This window comes from Vombatus ursinus, unplaced genomic scaffold (genome assembly GCF_900497805.2).
Source record: "Vombatus ursinus unplaced genomic scaffold, bare-nosed wombat genome assembly UNPS02005236.1, whole genome shotgun sequence".
Lineage (NCBI taxonomy): Eukaryota > Metazoa > Chordata > Mammalia > Diprotodontia > Vombatidae > Vombatus > Vombatus ursinus.
In genome coordinates this window covers 6,420,601-6,435,566 of record NW_020945014.1, presented here as the reverse complement: position 1 = coordinate 6,435,566, position 14,966 = coordinate 6,420,601, and the positions used below count along the sequence as shown (strand labels likewise).

The window sequence follows — 14,966 nt, the reverse complement described above, 5'->3', positions numbered from 1 at the left end:
TGAATTATTATTATTTCACTTCTACAGGCGAGAAAATCATGATCAAGAGGAGTCACATAGCCAGGAGGTACAGAGCTGAGACTAGAATTCAAGGCTACTGACCCCAATCCAGGGTTCTTTTCATGACACACTGATTCATGCCAGTGGAGCTAAAAAGAGAGTATCCAACCTTGATGAGAAGCAGTTGATTCCCCTATAAAGAAAGCTACTGGGGGCAGCTAGGTGAGTCAGGAGGGACCTGAGTTCAAATCTGGCCTTAGACATTTGACACTTACTAGCTATGTGACCCTGGGCAAGTCACTTCACCCTAACTGCCTCACCAAAAAGAAAAAGAAAAAAAGAAAGCTACTTTACCAACTGGTCTCATCCCATAACCAGCTCTAGTGAAGACATTTAACATCTCTTAATCTTCCTTAATTTTCTTATTTGTAAAATGGGGATGACTTCTACTCCTGACCTCCTTAGGTTGTTATGAATAAAATATTTGCTACTATTGCTTTTGTTGTTGTGATCTCATCCTTCTTGTCTTATGTAAGGGCATTCAGAAAGAAATGATCCAAAGGCAAGTCACTATCCTGCTATTATTCATTTATGTTTAATATTTTATAAACTTTTGCAAAAGTGGGAGGAGACAATAACTAAGAGTATTGCAATGTAAACTCATCTTCTGTAGACTTACGGAAATCATCTTAAAGACAACATCATTATTATTATTTCATATAATTACCCCCTACCCCCAGCAGTTGGAAATAAGATTCTGTACCTAAGTCACTCCAGTCAATATATATCCCATGCAAGCTATTAGAGGAAAAGCAACCATCAAATGGATGAAGTTTAGAGAAAAACGAAACAAAAAAACAAAAAACTTGATAATACAAACTGCTTCTCAAAATAATCTCAAAACACACAATTCCTATGGCAATGGCCCTGTTGCCTACAGCCTGCCAAAGGAGAAATGAAGTGTGAAGACATGTTTCAGGGACTGGGCAGCTCATGTGCTAAAGAAACACCCCAAAATAACCCTTGTTTTGGGTGCCCTAATGATGCCCTTTTAAGCATTTACCAATGTCAACCAAGGAAGGAAATGATCAGATCACAGCATCATTAATTCTCAGAGATGAAAAAGACCTCAAAGAGCATCAAGTCCAATGTGCCTCTTTGTGCAAGATAGCTCTGAGAAAGAAGCCACCCAAACTTTCCTTGAACACTTCAGTGATGAGACACACCCTAACTAGGCAGCCCATTCTGTTGTGAAATTAATCTGACTGCTAGAAAGTTCTTCCTTTTGTGCATACCATTGGATCCAGCAATAGCATTAGGTCTATATCCCAAAGAGATTTTTAAAGGGGGGGTTGTACAAAAATTTGTACAAAAATATTTATAACAGCTCTTTTTGTGGTGGCAATGAGTTGGAAATTGAGGGGATGCCCCTTAATTGGAGAATGGATGAACAAGTTGTGGGAGATGATTGTGCTGGATTACTATTTTGCTATAAGAAATGATGAGCAGGATGACTAAAAAAAAAAAAAAAACCTGGAAAGACTTAAATGAACTGATGCAAAGTGAAGTGAGCAAAACCAGAACACTGTACATAGTAATAGCAACATTGCACAATGATTAACTGTAAATGACTTAGTTAGTCTCAGCAATAAAATGATCTAAGACAATTTGAAAGGATTCATGATGAAAAACGCTATATATATCCAGAGGAAGAACTGGTGGAGTTTGAATGCAGATCAAAGCATACTGTTTTTCATTTTATTTTTTCTTTCATTCTGTTCTTTCTTTCACACTATGACTAATATGGAAATACATTTTAAATGATCACACATATATGATTTATATCTAATTGCTTACAGTCTTAGGGATGGGGGAGGTAAGGGAAGAAGGAAGAAAATTTGGAACTCAAAAAAATTTTAAGTGAATGTTAAAAATTGTCTTTACATATAATTGGAGGGAAAATAAAATACTATGAAAAAAGAGACATCAAGGGGGAAAAAAGTTCTTCCTTGAACTAAGTAAAGTTCCTTCCCCAACAGGTTCTAATATTGCCCTTTGGAGTGATCTATAAAAAGTCTAATCCCTCTTCCAGATTATAGAGCTTCAGATATTTGAACTCAAGGAAGCAGTGATCACTAAGAAGCAACATGATGTCATCATGAACAGATCATGCCAGACTAACCTCATTTCTTTTAGGTTCTTGGAACAATCAATCAACAAGCATTTCTCCAAGACAAATAGGAAAAATTCCATGGGATACATAGATAAGTAGAATGCCCTTGATATAGTACATGTGAAATTTCACCAAAGTATTTGACAAGGAAATTATGCTAGCCTTCATGGATAAGATGGAGAGACCTACACAGGATGAATACACGGGAATTTTCCAAACTGGTAGAATGACCACACTCAAAATGGAACAATAGAAAAAGTATTAACTCTGGAGTCAGAAGACTTAGTCTCAAGGACCATAAATAAATGATCAAGCATATATTGACCATCATAATAACTTGAGAGATTTGTTAAATTTTTGACAAAAAATCAGGTCAACTATATTTACAGAGTTCCCCTCCACTTGTTCTGGGACTTTCAGCAGAAAAGCACTAGCTCTGAAATTAGAGAACCAGGCTTTAAATCCCACCTCTGACCCATGATTTTAGGCAAATCATTTAACTTCTCTGAGCTTTAGTTTACTCATCTTTAAAATTAGGGAGTTGTACTGGATAGCCTTGAAAATCTTACCCAGACCTAGATCTATGATTCTATGATTATCTGTCCTGTAGAACCCAAATTGGTCATCTGTCCTCTAGTAATTATTAATGAATCAGCATAAACCTGGAGAGAGTTCCCTAGTGGAATAGATCTATCTTTGGCCTTATTTAATTCCATATTTTATCATTGACTTGGATAAACACATAGATGGAATACTTGCCACAGAACAGTCAAATCTCAAGTTTGAAGGGACCATCTACTTGAATTCCTAGATATACAGGAATCCCCTCTGTAGTAAAATGGTAACCCAGCCTTCATTTGAAGGGTCCTGCCTCCCAAGACAGGGCAGCAAAGTGGCACAATGAATAGAGTTCCAGGCCTGGAGTCAAGAAGATTCATCTCCCTGAGTTCAAATACGGCCTCAGACACTTAATAACTATGATCCTGGGTGGGTCACTTAACCCTGTTTGCCTCAGTTTCCTCATCTGTAAAGTGATCTAGAGAAGGAAATAGCAAACCACTCCAGTATCTTTGCCAAGAAAAGCCCATATGGGTCAGAAATAATCAGACATGGCTGAAAAATGACTAAAATAACAACCTTCCAAGACAATCCATTCCACTTTAGGGAACTCTAATTTATTAGGATATTTTTACTATTTTTAAGGCTAAATCTACCTCTGTTCAACTTCCATCCAGTGTTCCTTGTTCTCCCATCTCCTGTAGTCTTACCCTAATCCTTATTCTTGAATCCTTCTCCTTCTACTCTAGACCTTTTCCTTTTCCTTCTCTTCCTTCAACTTCCCAAGCCCTCCCAAATTTCCCTTTTCTAAATTCAGCCTCTAGCATCTTTCACAATTGCCAAACCGTTCACAATTTCTTTTCCTTCTTCTGTAGCCCACATCCTGCTCCTTTTCCCACATGACTTCCTCCCAGTGAGGTTAGAAGTAGAATCCCCAGTTCTGACCTCTTGGACCGAGCAGAACCAATCAATCTCTCTTCCATGTGACACACCATTCAAACAGCTGAAGACTGACACAAAGTCAGGAGGGAAAGGGAACATACTGGATGAAAGATTCAGCATCTCAAAATACGGCCATCAGTCAGAAACAATTTTTAGGAGATTCTCAACATAGGGCAGGTTGGATAAGAAAATCTCTGAGATAATTTCCCAAAACAAGGATGCAATTAAGAGGTGACAGAGAACTTATCAAGAATCACTGGAACTATTTAGGGATACCTACTTCCGATGGTTCTCATGAACATAAAGGATTCTAATCAGTTCTGAGATAATATTGATGAAGTGCTCCACCCAGGGCCTGGCACATAGTAGCCATTTAATAAATATTTGTTCCCTTCCCTGTCTGAAGGAATACAGAGAGTATTACTAAGAATTATGAAGTTGTGGGCAGGAAACTTAAGAACCTATGGGCACAAGTACCTTGTTCATCACTGCACCAACAAAGGGAACAGCTTTAGGTAGACTTGGGAAGTAAACCGTTATTTGAGAAAATGAAACCTAAGAATGGAACTTGGATTTCTGGACCATAGCTTAAAATATCAGAATAATAGGCAGTTGGTCAACTTCCCCCCCCCCATTTCTTTTTTTATTCTTTGTTTTAAGGGATGGCTCTGGGGTGAGAAAGAGTCTATTGCAAAATAAAGGATGGAAGTTCAGGTCCTGATTATAAGCAGTTTGGTTCCATCTTGTCCACTCACCACTAAGTACCACAGTCCACTACTGCCCCTGTTGTGTCTCTCTTTCTGCTACTATGATCACAGCCAAAGAAAAGATGCCTCACCAATACCCAGTATTAACATCAGAGTAAAAGACAGAACCATTTGGCATTGCTCACCAATTGTTGCTCCAGGCAAAGGAATCCTGGCAGCAGATGAATCCACCAGCAGCATTTCAAAGCATTTCATTGTCCATTGGAACTGAGAACAGAGAGGAGAATGGGTGCCTCTATAGAGGAAGCAGATGTCACAGCAGATGACTGAGTAGACACCTATATTGGAGGTGTAATCCTTTTCCATGAGGTACTCTTCCAGAATGATCACCCATTCTTCAAGGTCATCAAGGCCAAAGGTGGTGTTGTAGGCATCAAGGTAGACAAAGGCACAGGGGCCCTGACAGAGATCCAATGGTAAGACAACCATCCAAGGTCTGGATGAGTTAGCTGAGCCCTGTGCCCAGTAGAACAAGGATAGGACTGACTTTGCCAAGTAGTATTGGGCACTGCAGATTGTGGATAATATGCCTTTCCCACTTACTATCCCAGAGAATGGCAATGTGCTGGCCTGATATTCCAGAATTTGCCAGCAGAATTGCACTGTCCCCATTGTACAGTTAAAGATCCTCCCTGATAGAGCACATGATCTGAAGCATTGTGGGCATGTCACCAAGAAGGACCAAGCTGCTCTCTACAAAGGTCTGCGTGACTACCATATCTATCTGGAAGGGACCTTGCTGAAACCTAAAATGGTCACTGCTGGCCATGCCCATACCCACAAGTATTCACAGAAGACTATCCCAATGGCAACTGTAACTATCCTTTGCCAGACTGTGCCCCCTGCAGTCACTGGTGTCACCTTCCTGATACTTCTGGGGGCCAGAGTGAAGAGCATGCCTCCATCAACCTCAATGCCATCAACACTTGCCCCTTTCATAAGCCATGGGCCTAACTTTTTCTAACGGCCAAGCTCTGTAGGCATCTGCCCTCAGGACCTCGGGTGGAAAAAAGAGAAAATGTCAAAGCTTTCCAGGAGGAATATATTAAAAGGACTACAGCTGCTCCAGGCAAACTGCTCAAGGCAAGTATACCCCAAGTGGAAAGTCAGGAGCCACAGCCAGCTAGCCACTCTTTGTCTCTTACCACTCCCAAGTCAAGGCCTTCCACCTGGGTATGTCCTAACCCTCCAGGCCACCCCTTACAGTCTAGGCTAGGGAGAGACTGAAATCCCAAAGCTTTGTGCTGACCTCTCTCATCACTCCTGAATGAATGAACAGTATTGTTGCTCTGTGGTATCTAGTGGTCCCTCCTCAGTCTACTTCTTCCAATAAATAATTATTTAACAAGGGGGACAGAGAGGGGGTGGGGGAGAAAGAAACAAAGGTGATATGAAAAACAAAAGCTAGCAATATACTTTTTAAAGAAAGGAAGCAGTGATTTCAAAGAACCAGCATGGCTTCATTAAAAACAGGGTAGGCCAGACTAACTTGATTATTTTTTTGAAAGGATCGTCAAACTGGTAAATCAGAACAATATTATAGATATAGTTTACCTAAATCTTGGAAAAGCATTTAACAATGTCTCTCATGTTATGCTGTGGATAAAATGGAAAGATGTATTCAGATGGTAGTATGATTAGGTAGATTCAGAACTGGTTGAAAAGTCAAACAAAGGATTGTCATTGATGGTTCAATGTCAACATTGAAAGACATTTCTAGTAGCATGTACCAAGGATCAGCCTATTGCTTTACGCTGTTTCACATTTTTTATCAGTGGTTTGGATAAAGTTATAAATGATACGCTTGTCATATTTGTCGATGACACAAAGCTCAAATGCATAGTTACATACTACCGGACAGAGTCGAAAAAAAACCTGACAAGCTGGAAGTTTGAATCTAATAAGATGAAATATAATAAAGATAAATGAAAATATTACTCTTGGGCTCAAAAAATCAATTTCACAAATATAAGATGGTGGGCTGGAGCAGGCATGACTAGAGAGTTATCAATCTTACAAAAGATCTGGGGATTTTATTGAACTAAAAATGCAATAGGAGTGAACACTGTTGATACAGAGGCCCATAAAGGTAGAACAGACTGCTTTAAGAGGTGGTTAAAGTTTTAGTAATTTGGAGATTTTTAAACTGAGGTTGGATGACCATTTGTCCAGTATATTTTAAGAAAGATTCTTGCTCCAATAGCGTTGGACTAGATGAGATCCCTTCCAACTGAGGGTTTATGATTCTGTTGTTCCACAACTCCAAGGCTAGCTGTATCAGAGCTAGAAAGGTCTTAGAAATCACAAATGCAACATCTTCATTTTTATGGCTAAATAAAACTGGTCCAGAAAGTGGGAGTAATTTAAGCAAGGTTGCATAATGATCATGGCAAACCTGGGACTAGAATGTCAGTCTCCTAATCCTGTGCTTGTTTTTATTATATCAGGTCATGGACCCAAACCTATTCTTTTCCAATGAATCCCTTTCTACAATCTGTCAATGAGAAAGCTGAGGTGGAAGGAAGGACTCTCTAATCATAGTTTTACTTGCAATCATGCATGAAGAGAAAATAATGGCTACAACCCTGGTAATGGGGAAGAAATATGGCCTAGGACTATTCCTGAATAGGTATGGCATTCAGGGTCCTCCCTAGAGAGTTTCAGGGCCTGTGAGAAAGGTAAAAGGGTCAGAAATTCTCCCTAAGAAGCAAGACCTGTGGTTGTAGGTCCTGTGAGAATTCTTCCAAGAGAGCAGAAGCAGACATTCCCCAGGACTAAATTATCTGAATGGTCCTTTCTGACATTGAGATTCGACGATCTTATAATTCCATGAAATCAAAGCACGGAAGGAAAAGCTACCACATACACAGGAGAGAATTGTGAGCCACACTGGGGAGCAGGAAGTCTGGGTTCAGAAATGTTGGAGGTCTGCACTACTTCTGTTTTTACATAATGCCTATTAGCTTTAAGGTATCACTTTACGTGGACTAATAGGACAGCAGTTATGCAAGCAAAGGCTTTCAGGGCTATGAAATCTTTACCGTGGAAGCAGCCTGGGGAGTTAGCAGGGAATGTGTGCTTTTAGCTCAGCACCCAGAACTGAGGGGCACTGCCCGGATGCCTCTATGCATTACAGCTCTGTCTCAAACCACTTCCAAAAAGAATTTGATTTTCCCACTGACTTGATGATATTCCAGGTTACCCCTCCACTCCATTTCTAATTGAAGTTTGATTGGCAGTTAGAGCTTTATTTTTCATGCTGTCCCTCTTTAGGAACACTAGAAAAAGCCCTGGACTGACAGTCAGGGCACTTGGGTTCTAGTCCCAATTCTGCTATTAAATCAATGTGTGTGACCCTAGGCAAGTCATTTACTAACCTCTTTGAGCCTTGGTTCTCCCATCTATGGAAAAATAGGGCTGAATTAGATGATTGAGGCTCCCTTCAATATCAAATATTCTGGGATCTAAAGTCACTTCCAGATCTAAAGAGCTTCAGTTCTAAGAATTTCTCATCAAGTAAGTGATCACCTAAGTGATTTTGTGTAAAAGGTTTTGTTAATCATGAAACTCTATTTAAATGTCAGTTTTTATTATTATTTCATTTTATCCTCATCATAATCCTTTTGAGAGGCATAATGGCTAGAAGGCTAGACTCAGAATCAGCAAGACCTGAGTTCAGGTCCAGATTGGACGTAAACTGGCTACAATAAACTGGGCAAATTAAATTCCCTAGCAATGCAGATAGCAACTATCTACATGTTATTGTCTTAGAAAGCTGCCTTGAAGCAATATTTCCTCACTAAGATCTCCACCTATCAATGAAATTCTGGGTTTTAATGAAAAAAGAATTTTAATGTTTTAATTCTGTAAGGTAGGCAATTATTATCTCCATTTTATATGTAACTCAGGATTCTCTAGGCAGGCTCGGTTCTCCTAACTTGGAAACACTCTTGAGAAACCTTTTGAGACTGCCCCGTTTGGCTAACATGGATCCTTCTGCATCCCCTGCCCTGAGAGTAGCCTAGTTTGATTGAACGCCTGTATCTTTAAAATTGGTAAGACCGAGTCACTCATTCTTTTTCTGCTGCACTCAGACTTTTATTGCCTCTGTCCATTTACCCAACACCAAGAAATAGGCCTGGGGGTGTTTGATTCTGGGTTGTGTTGTCTGTCCTCAGTTTTAAGTGTCAGAGGTGGTCCCCACAGACCAGAAGTTGGAGACAACGTGACGTTGGAGACAAGATTGCAGGTGGGATAGTTGCAGCCAGCCATCCTGGCATGGAAGCCCTGAGAGGACAGGCTGCCTAGGATGTGAGCCCAAGGCAGAATCAGATTTGGAATAGAGTAGGAATTAAGCTAAGCTATGACCCTCATCCTCTTCCCTTCTCCAGAGACTGAGGCAGTGCATGGGATGGAGAGGATTATGCCTCCCATACGCTGGGGGAGTGAGTTTATTTATTTGTGATTATACCTTCTAAAGTAAACATTTCTATCTAAAAGCTAACCAGATTGTTCACAGCTAATGGAACTGGAGTGTAGGGGACTGCTCTACACTTTGGGAGAACACCATTAGTGAGTGCTAGAGCCACTGGCAGAAAGCCGAGACATCCTAAGTTCCCTTTAGAGTACTGGAGAGCCCTGAAGATAGTGTGAAATCTAACATACCTGGCCTTCCAGTAGCCTTTGTTACATAGAGTTGAGGAAAATGAGAATGAGAAAGATAAAGCGAATCACCAGGGTCACACACACTAAAACTCAGATCTTCAGACAGTCTAAAGTTCTTCCCACTCTAGCAGATGTTCCACTTTTCTAATAGATAAATAAAAACTTGATATGCGATGGAGCTTACAATTAAATGAAATCTACAATAATAGAATTCTAAGCCTAGAAGTGACTTAGGCCAGTGTCATCAAACTCAAATGAGAAATGACTAATACTATTCTGTATATAAGCATCTCTGTGGACTGCATGATGTTTTGGTTTTTAAAATATAATGTTATCTATGTTTTATTGTGGGTAGCTGGGTGGCACAGTGAATAGAGTGCTGGGCCTGGAGTCCAAAGATCTGAGTTCAGATCCAGCTTCAGACACTTACTAGCTATGTGACCCTGGGCAAGTCATTTCACCCTGTTTGCCTCAGTTTCCTCATCTGTAAATGAGCTGGAGAAGGAAATGGCAAACCACTCCAGTATTTTTGCCAAGAAAACCCCGAATAGGGGCACAAAGAGTCGGACGCAACTGAAATGACACAAGATGTCTTATTGTATTTTTATTTATTTCATTAAATATTTTCCAATTACATTTTAATCTAGTATGGGCTATGTTTGAGAGTGTAACCAGTATACGCCCCTGAGTGTTTGATACCTCTGATCCAGTCCAAATTTCTTTCAGATGAATAAACTACTTCTATAGCATGACTGACAAGGGCTTAGGAAGCTTCTGCTTCAGTATCTCCAGTGAGAAGGAGCTAATTATTTACCTTGCAAAGCATGCTATTCCTTTGCAGGACAGCTCTGTTTGGTTTGTTTTTAAAGAAGATTCTTTCTTGAATTGAGGTAGCATCAGGGTCCCCAGATGATCTACCCACTGTACCTAGTTCTACCTTTCAGAATCCTGGCGGAACTTAAATGTGGTGATGTAGAAAGGAAATTCTTCCCTCCCCCTCATTTCTCACATCCGGTTAGTCAAAAATGACTCTGAGGCTTCCAACCTAGGTGACTAGGATGATGATGCCATCAGCAGAAAAAGGAAAGTTGGGAGAAAAGACAGGTTTTGAGGGGACAGTGATGAGTTCAGTTTAATAAATGTCAAGACCGTCAGAGAAAAAGTCAAGCCTGACTATTTCCACTCCCTGCTCCTGGCATGAAGTACATGTTTGACCTTGGACAAGACTCTAAGGATCTGTAGGCCACAGACCCCAATGAAAAAAAAAAGCAAGAAAGAAAAGAAAACAAGGGGGTTAGAGTAGATGATCCCTAAAGTGTTGTGCTTAGCTCTGAGACCTACATTTTAGAAAGAACTTTGACGAACTAGAGCACATCCAGAGAAAGGCAACCAGAATGGCAAGAGAGCCGGAGGCCTTGTCAAATGAAGAACGGTTGAAGGAACTAGCATGCTTAGCCAAAAGAAGAAAAGACGTGATCCTTTCAGTGCTTGTAGACAGCAATAGTCACAAGCTCCCTGTCACATGGAAGAGGGATCAGACGTAACTCTGCTTAGCCCCCAAAGGCAGAACAATGACCAACGGATGGAAGCAGCAGAGGTACAGTTTTAGGGTCGAAGCAAGGAAAAACTTCCTGAGAGCTTTCCCAAAAGAGAAATGGTCAGCCTTGGGAGATGAGAAGTTCACCAACACTGGAGGTCTTCCAGCAAAGATTGAATGACAACTTGGGCCAGAAACTCTGAGGGATTTTCCCCTCCCAGACTGACTCGTTTGTGAAGGCAAACTGGGCCATCTTCTGCCTCAATTTTTACCTAGCCCTTAATCACTGAATGGGTATTGCCTCAGACAAACTGGGACCTGGGAAATAACCTTCGCTTAAAAAGGCCAGGGGCAGCTAGGTGGTGCAGTGGGTGTTCTGGCCTTGAAGTCAGGAGCACCTGAGTTCAAATCCAGTCTCAGACACACAATACTTGCTAGTTGTGTGACCCTGGACAAGTCACTTAACCCTGATTGCCCAGCAAAAAGCAAAAAAAAAAAAAAAAAAAGAGAGAGAGAGAGACAAAGAAAAAGGCCAACATTTCCCACTGCATCTGGTACCGTCTCCAGTCGTCCTGATCTATATCTTGCCAGTGGACCCCAATAACACTGGAGGAGAGAATGAGGCTGATGACTTTACGCAGCTCTGCCTCACTTAAATCCAATTCACTTGCAAGTCGAGACATCACCCTCCTGATGTCACTGGCCCTCTTCGAGAACAACAATAACAAATGGTAACTTTTCAGAGTGTGTAAATGCGATTCCTACTCAGGTAGGCATTCCTACTCAATGACCTGTAAAACTCCTTCTCATTCTGAGATTCTGGGATTCTGTCCCTTGCAGTTTTAACATACTATGAATCTATGACTCAGTTAACCAATGTGGAAATGTAAGCTTTCATAAAATTTTCATAAAATGTTTTTAATAATATTTTATTTTTTCCCTGATTGCATGTAAAAACAATTTTTAACATTCACTTTTTTGAATTTTGAATTCCAAATTCTCTCTCTCCCTCTCCTCCCCCCCGCCTAAAACGATAAGCAAGTTGATATAGATTATACATGTGCAATCATGCAAAACCTATTTCCATATAAAATGAGTTTCTTAAAGAAGTGAACCACCAACATAGCAATGCAAATTCTTCAGTTCTCCCTGCTGCCACCATTCCCCCTCCCTCACTCTTTCTCTGAGAATCTAGGAAGTAGTACCTAGTGGAGACAGGACAGTTGGGCAATCCAGGTAGACTGAGGTCAGGCTGGTATGTGCCCAGCATCACCCCCGGGCAGAGAGGTTAAACCAAACATCCTGATGGTCCCATTTTATCCCTAACACAGCTGGACACCAACATCAGGACTCCTTGTGCATGAGTCAAGGGGGAAAACAAGACCTCACTGTCTCAGGCTAATGTGATTTGAAGTAGCAGAGCTATAGGAAACCATAAAAACACAGAATGCCTGAGGCTCCCTCAGTGGAACTTTCTCTGAATTTGTGTGAAGGTTTCAGATGTGAATGGGTCGTGGATCAGAGGAGCTCTAGAAACAAAAAAAAAAAAGGTGGGGGGAGGTTTTTTACAGTAAATGCCAGCTAGATAGCAGAAGAGAATAATAGAAAAGGCTTAGACCTGGGATCAGGAAACCTGGGTCTGCTAAAAAAAAAAAAAAAAAGAAAGAAAAAAAAACATTTCTGCTGCTAACTTAGACAAGATACATCACTTTGCCAGGTCTCAATGTCCTCATCTATAAAAGGAGGGCAGCTAGGGGGTTCAATGGATAGAATGCTAGGCCTGGAGGGAGGAAGTACTGAGTTCAAATCTGGCACTTACTAGCTGTGACCCTAGGAAAGTCAGTTTCTTCATTTGTACAATGGAGATGATAATAGTTTCTGCCTCCCAAGGATTTTGTGAGCTAATATTTGTAAAGTGCTTTGCAAACCTTAAAGCACTACTTAAATACTACTTAAATATCATTACTACTACTACTACTATTACTACTACTACAATCACTAGTAGTAGTAGTAGTACTATTATTTGAGGTTTAAGGTCTCTTCTAGTTCCAATATTCTATGTTCTAAGATTAAGGTATATAAAACTGGAAGGCGCCTTAGAGATAAATACAACTGACTGATTTTATAGATGAGGAAACTGAGACCCAGGGAGGAAAGTGACTTTCTCAAGGTCACTTAGCTAATATTTTGGCTCCAAACCCAGTACTCTCTCCATTATAATATAGCTGCCTTCCAGCTCCTTCCTGCTCTAACAATTTAGATTCAAAAATTCCTTGCAGCACCCTCATTCTATGGTTCTACCCTTTTTTGTTTAAGAAAAAGAGGGGGGAGGCAAACAGCAGATCAGCAGTTGGTAAGATGACCAAAATGTTTACTTCAATTCAATTTTGTTCTTGAATAAATCCATCAACTACCCTGTTTGGGGTCCATATGTTTCTGATTGGCTACTAACTAGTGCTCAGTGACAGGTGTCTCTGTTGCAAAGTCCCACTGTTCAGGAAGAGGACAAACATTCCAGTTCCTATAGGTGATCATTCTGTTGCCTTCTGCATTATTCGGACCACATCCAGAGTATTGTGTTCGGTTCTGTACACTCAACTCCACTACTCAAAAATCTTCCATGACACCCCCCAGCCTAGGAAAGAGCATCCAAATCACTCAGCTTGACATTCTCTAGACTCAACCCAATCTAGCTCCAGCCTCTCCTCTGAGCTTCATCTCCACGCTCGAATGCCCAATATCACAGCCAGGGGGAGAGTCCCCATTTCCTGTGATTATGTCCTCCATATTGGATCTTTGCTTTCCCTGTTAATATCCTCCCCCCCACCTACGACATTCTTCCTTTTTGTGCATTCACCTACTCTTCACAACCTGTGCCATTCATATGGTACTTGCCATCTTGTACTGCTAGGTATCTTTTCATGTGAGTGGATCTCAGGCTACATCTTCAAAGAGCTTACAACAAACTACATAAGCACTTTTCTGCATCCCTACATGTGCCTGCACATAGTGGGTGATCATAGGATCCTAGATTTAGGCTGGAAAGGATCTCAGAAGATATCTCGTCCAAATGTCTCATTTTATAATTGAGCAGACCAAGGCCCAGAGAGGTCGTTTGATTTGTCCCTGGTCACACAGATAAGTAATCATCAGAGTGGGATTTAAACACAGATGCTCTGACACAAGTGCCAATGCTCTTTCTATTATGCCACACTGCCTCAATTTCAGGGAAGGTCAACATCTTTCGTCATCCCTAGGTCATGGTTCTTGATTTCACAGAATGACTATTTCACATCTTATTCTTCTTCTAGATATCTTCCAGCTCTAACAATCTTTGATCTTACTATCGTTATTTTGTACCCAAAATAACAAGTTAAAGTTCACACAAATAGCAAATGATGTGATGGAATTTCCCTTTCTTGCAAATTCCAATACAATCACTGTCAACAAATTGTCATCATCAGCAGTGAATTAATATACTATATGCAGATAAAAATGGTATAAATGACTTACAGGTAAATTGAAGTCAGGTTGCCTTTGAACAAATAAATTACCTTAGAAAACCCGATATGAGTGATCTCTAAATTTGAACAATCAATAAATATTGTGTCCATATGCAAACCACTGTCCTATGCACTGGGGAATAAAGATACCTCATGGAGTTTAGCATTAATTAGTATCTCAGATCAGGGCTTTCATCCTTGAAAAGAGAAGAGAAAGGATCCAAGTCTTAATGGGGTTCAGGAATAGTATAGGGCAAAGAGGTAAATTTAAAGAAAAAGTCCCTGCTCAAAGAGGACAGAATTTGGTTCTAGTGCTCTGTAACTCTGGGGAAGCCCCTTCCAAGTCTAACATTCTATGTTCTAATGTTATTTCTAGATCTAATATTCTGAAGTCTGATGTCACTTAAAACTCTAATATTCTCTAACTCTCTGATTGCTACCTTGAATACACACAAAATGCCATGTTTCTTCTTGACCTAAATCCAGCAATAGCCACACACAGAAAATGCCAATGTGGTGGAACTCCATTTCTGGCAAATTACAACCCAAGTCTTCAAAATACTCCTATGCACTACAATGAGCAAATTGCAATTCCCATTCCAATGAAGCCGTTATATTAACAGAGCTGTTCAACAGAAAGAAAGAAAAACCTTTTCAGTAAGTGAGAGTATGTGGGTGTATTTTCTAAGAAGAAAATTACCTCTGCAAGGTTCCAGGGCCTCAGCCAAAATAAATTAAAAAATAGAACTTTAGCAATAATGAAAATCCAAATTGCAACCATTTTTTCAACAATGAAAAAAGAGAAGCTGTTCTGAATAATA

At 40.4% G+C, this 14,966-nt stretch overlaps 1 protein-coding gene and 1 pseudogene across 1 annotated transcript in view; one reads left to right on the top strand and one right to left on the bottom strand.

The window, feature by feature from the left end:
• KCNK9 (potassium two pore domain channel subfamily K member 9) overlaps positions 1-14,966 on the bottom strand; it is a 188,832-nt gene that overhangs the window by 130,254 nt on the left and 43,612 nt on the right. The window lies entirely within an intron of this gene.
• LOC114030345 lies at positions 4,503-5,489 on the top strand (annotated as a pseudogene).